General features: G+C 35.2%; 1 long non-coding RNA gene across 1 annotated transcript; it reads left to right on the plus strand.

Moving 5' to 3' along the window:
- Positions 1-3,058: 3,058 nt before the first annotated feature.
- LOC125249309 lies at positions 3,059-7,247 on the plus strand. The gene is made up of 4 exons (XR_007180534.1): positions 3,059-3,688; positions 6,658-6,735; positions 6,897-7,007; positions 7,106-7,247. It is a non-coding gene; the product is annotated as an uncharacterized LOC125249309 (long non-coding RNA).
- Positions 7,248-10,950: the final 3,703 nt, after the last annotated feature.

The raw sequence follows: 10,950 nt of genomic DNA on the forward strand, positions 1-10,950 counted from the left end.
CTATTGTTTACAAATTATTATATGTTTGTTTATATTGTTTTATCTGTTTTTTTATCTGTTGTGCTAAAATGCTGTATTTTACGAACGCATTAGCGTATCGATACGAAACTCGGTATGGGTCATCAGGACAATGCCCTGAAGGAGTCTGAGAGGTTTCGGACCAGCGCCACCTTGTGGTAAAAATTTATAACAACCTTTACAAAAATGCTAATAACTTTTGACTTTTTAACCGATTGTAATGGAACTGGTCTCAGTAGATTCCTTGGGTCATGCTGAGAACATAAATATCAAATTTTCCATAGTCGGCTGAAGTTCCTGTCCGCCATATTGTTTTTCTTTAAAAACTTACTTTTTCAAACTCCTCCTAGACCGTTGCTCCGATTTTCACCAAAATCGAACTGAATCATCTTCAGACCATGGTCACTAAAATGGATGTGGATTTCAAGTCAATATGTCAAACCGTTTTTGTATACCGGAGCAACAAATTTGAGGCATGATGCAAAACAGACACTTGAAGCTGTATCTCTGCAATGCTTTGACATATGGACATCAAACTTTGCAGTTGTCATTGTCAACTCACTCTGACCATACCACATTAATTTGGTCACAGCGCCACCTATTGGTCGAAAGTGATGAAACAGTAAATCCTCATTTTTGATCATTTTTCAGCTCTTTTGCCTAAAATGATCTTAATAGGTCTTTAATTGCTCACTGTTGCAGTTGGTCTGATGCTCACAGCCATATTGGCTGGCTTCTTGTGCTGTTTTTGTGCTTGGCCCCGTAATTGCTGCTTGCAGCTATATTTTTTAGTTGTTGTTGTTTCCTTTATTATTGTTATTGTTGTTGATATTGTTCAGGGGTGCAAGCTTGTCACCTTTCACCGTTTTAAATTCAAAATAGGTCATTATTGTGATTCGTCTATATCCGATGAGTTTTAGAAAGTGTGGTTGCAGGGCAGAGTCTCGATGGATGACATTTCATATGCGCGAGAGATTGTTTCTGAGCGCTGTGTTAGAGATGCAGACACATCCGCTGTTTGTTGATGTTATTTCAACGTTTGCTAGTGTGATATTTATTCCAAACACAGCTTGTATAATACTAACGATACTATTTTGTCAACTATCATAACCACATTAAATTTTTTGTCACCTCTCCTTCAGGGTCTATTTGACCCCACGCAGTGTTTAACGCCTCTAAAAATATGGTTGACATCTTTTTTTTTGCTTCATATTTGATGACTTTTCGTCATTTAATGGGGACAACTAGGTAAACATAAATTTTTCACGATGACATATTTTCAGTGTCCTGTACACAGTCCTATACACATCGATGATCCTTGGGGTCAATTTGACCCCAGGCTCATTTATCTGTATAAAACATATTAGAAATATAAATATTTTACACATATTTGTTTTGGATAATACTGAGGTCATTATAAAATGTAATTTTATCATCTACAAACAATTTTCATCTGCTTTAGGGCCCTAACCTATCATAACCATACCTGAAGTATTGCGAGGAAACACTGTCATCGGGGGGGTCGGGGTGGGGGGGTCGTCATAATTTTAATGAAAACATAGATGAGGAGAATCCTAATTTTGAGACATCCTGCTCAGAATGAGATTCTTAGTGTTTTCTCTTATGTTGTCTCTCAACCACAAGGGGGTGCATTACCTTTCAAAAATTCAAAAAAGTCTCAGAAACCCTCATTAGATGAACTGCCTGTTAAAAGTTTGTTGCTTTAGTTGTGGTGTTGATCAGATGCATTTTACATACAGTACAGTATTTACAAAACGCTTCATTGGCAAAAACAAACAAACAAACAAACAAACAAACAAAAAGGACCTGTTTGAGGTAAAAAGTGATCATCAAGAATAATTTCACTAAGCACATCAACACATGGGAAAGTGCAAACAAGTTCTAGTCAGGAGGAAAAAGTGCTTCCAGTCATTGTGTTCTTGCGTCTTCAATGGTTACCTCTAAAGAAAGACATGTTCCCATCATCGCTTTGCAGCAATTTCTTTGCATGTGAGGCCATTTGATGCAAAGCATCTGAAAGAACCATTTACTGGATCATCAAGAACTTCAAGTTGAGAAATTCAACTGCAATGAAGAAGCCTTCAGAACATCCCAGAGTGTCCAGCAAGTGCAGGACAGTCACCTCATGAAGAGTCAATCCTGAACCATGTGCAGAGCTCAATATTGGCAGCAGGTGTGCATCTGTAGGCACAGTGAGGTCAAGACTTTTGGACAGTGGCTTGGTGAAGAAGGGCAGCAAAGAAGCCACTTTTCTCCAAGAAAAACATCAAGGACAGACTAGAATTCTGCAAGTACAGCAAGGATTGGACAGCAGAAGACTGAAAGAAGTTATTTTTTCTGATGAAGCCCCCATCCGACTGTTTGAGAAATCTGGAAAATGAATAGTCCAGGGAAATAAAAGGTGAATGCTACCATGATGAGTCCTGTGTCATGCCAACAGTGAAGCATCCTGAGACCACCCATGAGTGGGGCGGTCCCAAGGGAGTGTCAAATTGACCTCAAACATACTGCATGTTATTACCCTTGATAGCAAATACATTATATTATATTATATTATATTATACTTAGGTCATTATAAAATGCAATTTTATAATGTTCAAACAACTTTCATCTGCTTCGGGGCCCTAACCTATCATAACCATACCTGAAGTATTACATCATAATAGTGTAGGGGGAGGGGGGAATTATAATATATAGTATATAATATAATATAATAAAGCCATTAATATATTAATAAGCCATTTTTCCATAGACGAGCAATAGGTTGGGGGGTGTTGTTTTATTTAAAGAGCTATTTGAGTAGTCAATGAAGAAACATAAAGTACCTGATACAACTAGGAAAATAAAATTATATTCTGGAGGTTTTTAATTGCTGAAAACCAGGTACGCCACTGGTTAACTGGCGTACCTGGTTTTTGAGGGTAATACGAGGGTTCATTTTTTTGTCACCTCTCCTTCATAACCACATTAAATTTTTGTTGTCACTTCTCCTTCATTACCACATTAAATTTTTTTGTCACCTCTCCTTCATTACCACATTACATTTTTGTTGTCACCTCTCCTTCATAACCACATTAAATTTTTGTTGTCACTTCTCCTTCATTACCACATTACATTTTTTTGTCACATCTCCTTCATTACCACATTAATTTTTTGTTGTCACTTCTCCTTCATTACCACATTAATTTTTTTTGTCACCTCTCCTTCATTACCACATTACATTTTTGTTGTCACCTCTCCTTCATTACCACATTAAATTTTTTTGTCACCTCTCCTTCATAACCACATAAAAAAATTTTGTCACCTCTCCTTCATAACCACGAGGAGAGTGTAATGACGTTATTAGTTTCCTGTTTACATATTCTTTCTTCTGCGAGCGAAACTGCGAGGGCTTTTCTGAAGAGCCACTGTTGCTGCGCAACATCCTGTAGGCTGCTACATTAAAGTGCCGCAGTAGTCTTCATTGGTTCACTGTAGTCTTCGGCCACCAATAGCAGAACGTTTCACACGCCAGCTCCTCCTTTTCTGTCAACACTAATCAAGCATATTAAAATATTGTATGGCACTATAAGGCGGGATATTCGCAGCAGCGTGTCACATTTAAAAATACTTTATCAAAGACAGTGACTGATGGAACTCAATAACGGAGGTGAGAATTTTGTACTTTAATTGCAGCATCTTTGTAACTCTTGTCATGATATGGGTATGGTGACACTTGATATTTTCTGTCCTGCTTTACATTCCCTAAAACTTTATAAATAACTATTTTGGAGTTAATAGATAACTATATGTCAGATAATGCAACTGGAATGGATGTTATACCGGTAACCGATTTGCGTTGACGTTTTCGAGATAGTTTTTGAAATAGTTTTGATTAGATCTTTTAGTTAGTTTTCTTAAGTAAAAAAAGTAAGTAGCTACAGTCTTGTGAGGGATAAATATCTTTATATAGAAATATCATGACATGTGAAGACATTTTGCGTGTCCTCACCATCTATAGGCTAATGCTCATTAGGAGATACTAGGAGATCCCTACTTGATTACCTTTTAGAGCACGCTCGTTTCAGTGCACATGAGCAGACATGCACGTGCATAAAACGTATCAGTTATTATTAATAGTTAAACGACTGAAAAGCTAACATGACATTTCTCAGTAACCTCGCTGTTATACAAATTGTAAAACGTTGCTTGACGCTAGAGCTGAACATTGTTGAGAGCTGCATACACCCAGATACACTAAAAAAAAATAACTCTTTGAACGAACATAAAAAAAAATCATGGAAAGGATTTCCACATGATTAAGTTGCTTTATTTCAGCATTATGCAATTCTGTTATTCCAATTTAATGTACTTACGTTGGGTCAACTTAATTTATTAAGGTTGATTCAACTTATTTACTATGGTTGGGCACAGCTTAATTTAATAGTGTCAGCCCAACTAATTTGCAATGTTTTGGACCAACTCATTTACTTAAATTGATCCAATCTATGCAATTTAAGTTAGCCTAACAAAAGTGCTTAATGCTGAAAGAAAGCCATTTAATCACGCGTAAATCCTTTCCATGATTTAATTACATTAATTCAAAGAATAGCTTTTGAGTGTTAATAAATTAAAACCTTTTTACCATACACTCAAAAAAAATGACACTTTATGGACAGTGTTTCCACACAACCAACTTAGTTTTTTATTAACATTAAAGGTTTATTTTTATTCTATGCAAAATCCTTGAGTTGTGACAAAACAACTGACTAAGGAAGAATCTATGTAAAATAGTTATGTCCAACTTACTCAATTCAATCATGGACAGTGGTTCCACATGATTGAGACAAGTAAAATCCAATAGAATCAACCATGTTAAATTAACTAGAATCAATTGTGTTCATTTAAAATAAAATTTAAAAAAGCAATAAATAAATAATGAATTGTTTTCATTACATTGATTACAATTAATTCTTCTTGTTTAATTTTGTGATTTACATAACTTTTGTGATGTTCTGTGTTAGAAATCTTGATGTGATACTGGATTCATCCTAAATTGCTTTAACCAAAAACATTGTAAAGCCAAAATTGATCATAAGTCCATTGGTGGTAATGGTTTTACAATCAACATAGGTTTACAATGCTTTTGGGAAATGCAACCCAGAGCACTACCACAGTGATTACTGTCTTATTAAAGTAATTTGAAAGTTTGTTAGCAGGTCCTCAACCCAAGCACAAGTGCAACAGTTCACCACAATGGTAACCCTAAAACTATTAATTAACAGAAACGTTTAAATACCAACATAATAGAACAGTAAACATTAAAAAGTCTTTCCATTTTCTCATCTTCCTAAAAACTGCTTAAAATAACACTTTATTTCAACATTTACTCTCCCAAATCAGCCCCTTTGCAAAGCATGATGGGAAGTGAAAATCCTATTTGATTGAGTTCTGGTTGGGTTTACTTGATTGAAACATATTATTTTAATATAAAAACATCGTTAAGTCAAAAAGTAATTGTTTTTCAACTTAATTTAACATGAAGCAATTGAATTTGAACCAGAAACTTGATACAATGGTGTTGAATCAAAATAAGTTGTTTAAATAAAGTGAACAGCATAAAAAAATAATTTTTTTCAGTGTAGGCTACAACTCTCTCTCTCTCTCTCTCTCAAAGCATTGGTAATTACATGAACAATGAACAAATTAGTATAAAGTATAAAATGAAGTATATAGATATATGAACATTATTATAAAAAAGAAAAAAAAAACATGAAAATTGTCAACATTAAATCTTCAATCTCAGTGATTTCTCATATAAAACAGCATTAATTTTGTTATTTCCAGGAACTCCATAATGAATGTTTAATGATAAACACGTTGAAGATTCGCGGACAGGCTCACAATTTATAAAGTGATCAGATGCTTCCTCCTCTAAAAGTCTGCTTACTGAAGCATCCTCCACTGACATTCATAAAAAAGTAGCCTCGTACTCCAGCCCACACCCCAGATGTGTCATTCTGGCTCTATTGTCAAGTTGAAGGTGGCAGGCTGAATCTGTTACACAGGCAAACGTTCACGACAACAATGAACAAAGTGCCGTCAGTGAGTTTGAATTTAGATGTTTAAATATTTTCAATTACTTTTTCAATTTCATGCATTACATATTACTAAAAAGTGCACAAACACAACCTTCAATACATATACATTTTTTAAGGAAAAAATAACGTGTTATCTTATAATTTACAATTATGTTTGTTGCCTTATTTTAGAGTCGTGTTTGTTTCCATGATGGTGTTTTTATGGTGGATGTCTTTCAGTAAATTATCATGTTTAGTAGCTACTAAAGTGTTGCCTTATTTTTTACATTAAAGTTTTGGCAACCACAGCAGCCTCTTTATTCTTTGTTTTGCCAATTTTGGAGGCAACGGATATATATATAAAAAATTCGGTTACACTTTATTTTAAGGTGTCTGTGTTACAGTGTAATTATACATTTGTACTGAATAATAATAATTAACTACATGTACTTACTATATTGCATGTAATTATGCATAATTTATAGTTATTACTACAGTAACATGTAACGTGTAACAATGACACTGTAAAATAAAGTGTTACCAAAAATTCTTACCACAGGTACCATACTTGAATGTCTCTGGAGGCCTCTAATAAGAGTCTGGAGACTCCTGTACTGCTGTGACACTGATGACTCTGGTATGTATCTAAAGAGTTTCCAAAATATCATTTCAATATTACATTCTAACTTATATATAATGCTTTATAGATCAGTTAAATTGCAATGTTTGTTCATATTCCTCTAAAGCTTTAATAAACACCATTGGCCATAATAATTTCTGTATGTGATTTCTTACCAGAAATAAAACTGTCAGAGGAAGAAACATAACTAATTCCCATAATCAACGATGTCCCTAGCTCTGCCCGTCCATGGTTTTAAAACTGAGAAGAAGATGATGGAGTTTAGTAAGGTGGGTGAATACATGATTATTGCTTCATAAGTTATTATGGTTCATTGGGTTGTTGCTCATGTGCTCGCCCCCTCTGTCTCTACCTGTGCATGCATTAGGAGCTCCTGTTTTCACTTTCTGGAGCAGCTCTCCTGGAAAAGACCTTCCCAAAAGATCCAGACCTCTGGTTCATTCATTTCACTGGAAATGGAAAACCGAGTCCAGTATTGCATTACAATATGTGACCCAGGACAACAAGACCAGCCATAAGGGTCAATTTATGTGGTCAAGATACAACTATTTGAAAATCTAAAATATGAGGGTGCAAAAAAAAAAAAAAAAAAAAAAATATTGAGAAAATCGCCTTTAAAGTTGTCCAAATGAAGTCCTTAAAAATACTTTTTTGATGTAGGAAATGTACAAAATATCTTCATGGAACATGATCTTTACTTAATATCCTAATTATTTTTGGCATAAAGAAAAATCAATCATTTTAAATTAAACAATGTATTGTTGGCTATTGCTACAATTATCCCGTATGACTTATGACCTTTGTGGTCCAGGGTCACATATTTTCCTAAGTTCCTTTTTTTTTTTTTTTTCCTAAGTTCCTTGGGCTCAATTAAAGAAGAAAAGAAAAAACAGCACTGTTATTCTGATATTACTCAACTGTAACTTCCTGAGTATTCAAACTTGATGAAATTAATGTCTAAACTTTTTTCCAATTGCATGAGAAAATAGATTGTCTTTTTTTAGCCCTATACTGGATTTGTTAAAGGCCCCACCAATGTGCATTTTAAAAATCTGGCCATTACCTTGTTACCAATGTTAAAAATGTGCCTTAAGACATATATTTGTATTGGTTTTCTTTTGTTTTATGTCTATGTCTATCTAATGTTACTGTGCACAAATTTTGTAAGAACTTTTTTCCATTGTTTTGTATGTTAAAATTGTATGAAATGAGATTTCCAAAACTTCCAAAAATGAATGTATATTAGAGCCAGTGACAGACAGATATATAATCATGGTGAATTGTGGTTTGATTTGTGGTTAATGCAACAATGTAGTTGCAAACAAGGAGAGACTGGATTTAGATGCAGCAGTAGGTATTTAATAAACAGAACTCCAGATTACAGGATAAATGGAACAGAACAACAATGCGTAACAAATAAAAGACCACTGAACAGGACAAAACTCAGGGATAAATACACAGTTAACTGATCAGGGAAAAGAGACACATCTGACAAGACTAATTGCAGAACAACAGGTGACAGGAATACAACAGTCAGACACACTGGGAAACTGGGTCAAATTAACGGGATCACAGGCAAATATGAGCTGAAACCAATGAAAACTAATAAGACGCAAACAAGACATGAACACAATGAAAACTAGACTAAACACAGCAGAGCTAAACCATGACACGAAGGCCCGGTTTCATAGGCTTAGCCTAAGCCAGGATTAGGCCTTAGTTCAAGTACTTTTTTAAAAACGTTTACTAAAACAACATTACTGGTGTGCATCTTGAGACAAAACAATGGCACTGACATAATTTAAGATTTGTCAGTACAAGTTACTTTCAGTTAAAACAGCTCAAACATGCATTTTAGTCTAGGACTAGCCTTGTCTTTGAAACCGGAGGACAGTGTTTCAGTTAGGTCAACAGCTTACTTCTGCCTTTGTTCAATGGTTGTTGAAACTGCTGAGAACATATTTTCTTTCCAAACTGAATAAAATGAAATGAAAAATAAATTTGTAAGAAGTTTCTTTTTTTCTTGTCATAACAGCAACACTAATTTAAAGGGTTAGTTCACCCAAAAATTAAATTTCTGTCATTTATTACTCACCCTCATGTCGTTCCACACCCGTAAGACCTTTGTTCATCTTCAGAACACAAATTAAGATATTTTTGATGAAATCCAAGTTGTTGTTTTTTATCCCCAATAGAAAGCAACGTAATTACCTTCAATCAAGGTCCAGAAAAGTAAAACATCATTAATGTGACTAAAAGCAAATATGTTGTTGCGTTATTGAAATAACTACTTGATTAAGTTAAACATTGTTGAGGGGGGAAAAGCATACCTCTGTCACAGTTACAATCATTCCCGGACTCCATTTCCCATGATCCTCTCTGGTTCACACCTGCACTCCACCACTCAGCCATCACCCACACCTGCAGGTCATCTCCTCATCACCACAGCTCTACATAAGACTCTCACTCACTTCAGTTCACTGTCCGTTCTCGTTTTGCAAAAGGACCCTAATGTACGTCAGTGATCTCCAACGTCTCCCTGTTATTCTCAGTCCTTCATAATGTTATAGGAATAAAGGAATTAGCCTATACTTCCATTAATTTGATACGATAGGCTGCTACTCCACTAAAGGACGTACAAAATGACCAGTGCTGGGTATGTTACTTTAAAAAGTAATTAATAGCTACTAATTACATCTTAAACAGTTAATTACGCTCTCTAAAAAGTGTTGCATTACTTAGTAATAAGTAGCCTACTTATTTCTAAAGCCCTATTCGGACGGGATTAGTTTTACATGGGGAGGTGGGGGTAAAGTAATCATTGCCAGAGCTTCTCGGTGATTTTAGTCCCGTCCGAATGTGCCATCTCAGTAATCATTACGGACAATGTCAGTAAAGATTACGGCGACTTTTACCTTCTGTAAAAAGGTCCGGAAAAATGACCTCAGGTAATACTAATCCCGTTCGAATAGAACCACTGTAAATATGTAAAATTTCATCATTTCCTGTTTAAAAGTAGCCTAGTTTTCTGCGCATTTTTTCAAGCATGGAAGCACTTAGAAGAAACATTCATTTGTGTTGTAGGTGGTGGAACTGTGGTGTTGGTGGAAGGTGGTGTTGGAAGTCTGTGGCAATCCTCAAGTATTTTCCACATACCATTCAGAGCAAATACAAGAAGATCGAAGCAATTGTCAGAGGCACAAAACTAATGTGCATATTACATCATAATTCAATCAGAATTTAATTAATAAATCGTTTGACCGGACCCAACGTTATATATAGTTTATATATTTAGATTATATGCGTTTGCGTACACGGTATCAGGAAGCAACGTATATCCACATGACGACAGGGAGGTGACGGCGGTGAGTAAATCGAGTTACCCCTCCCACTTCTGGTAGTTTTACTGAGATGTCTTGTCCCGTGCGAATTGGCCTAGTAATATTAGAGGTCCTGAGGTAAAATTACTTTACACATCCCCATGTAAAACTAATCCCGTCCGAATAGGGCTTAAATCCTATAGTCTTCGACAAGTTGAACAATACAAGAGTAGACATGAAACTGCTCTTTTAGTTCTGTCAAGTAAATAATATAAAATTGCATAAATTCTTAAACTGACCAAAGTATTCAAAGGGAGAAAGTTACATTAAAAAATACATTTTAACACTAGACGTTACATTTTGATAGACTAGTATACAGTATTTAATGCAATTACATCAGAAGTAGCCTAACTGCATACAATTACGGAATATTCTGTAATACAGAAAAATTAAGAGTAATCTATCACTTTACTTTTTAAAGGGAAATGTAATTAAATTACAGTAATTACTTAGTGATTCTTTACACCTAGTATTGACTAACCCTAATACATATAAATGAAGCTGAGGTTTTGGTCTGGAGCGAGGTTTATGCTACGTAAAGTGAAAACAAACGAGGCATCTCAAATGAGAGAGGTGTCATTCTTTCACTACAAAACTGCTGGTGAATTCCGGGATGACGCAGAGCGAACTCGCTGTCAAAAAGCGGCAGGAAACGAGTCCTCGTAGTCAACCACTTTGAGGAAACGAGAGTTCCTTCTTCAGGGAGCACAGCTATAGCTCCAAAAATAACCCAACAGCCTCTGTAGACCAACCTTCTCCGGTCAAAACAAACCTTTAGCCTACTTTTTCATTGGTTCACTGTGAACCAATGAAGAAGTAAATGTTTTATTTA

This window comes from Megalobrama amblycephala, linkage group LG1 (assembly GCF_018812025.1).
Source record: "Megalobrama amblycephala isolate DHTTF-2021 linkage group LG1, ASM1881202v1, whole genome shotgun sequence".
NCBI lineage: Eukaryota > Metazoa > Chordata > Actinopteri > Cypriniformes > Xenocyprididae > Megalobrama > Megalobrama amblycephala.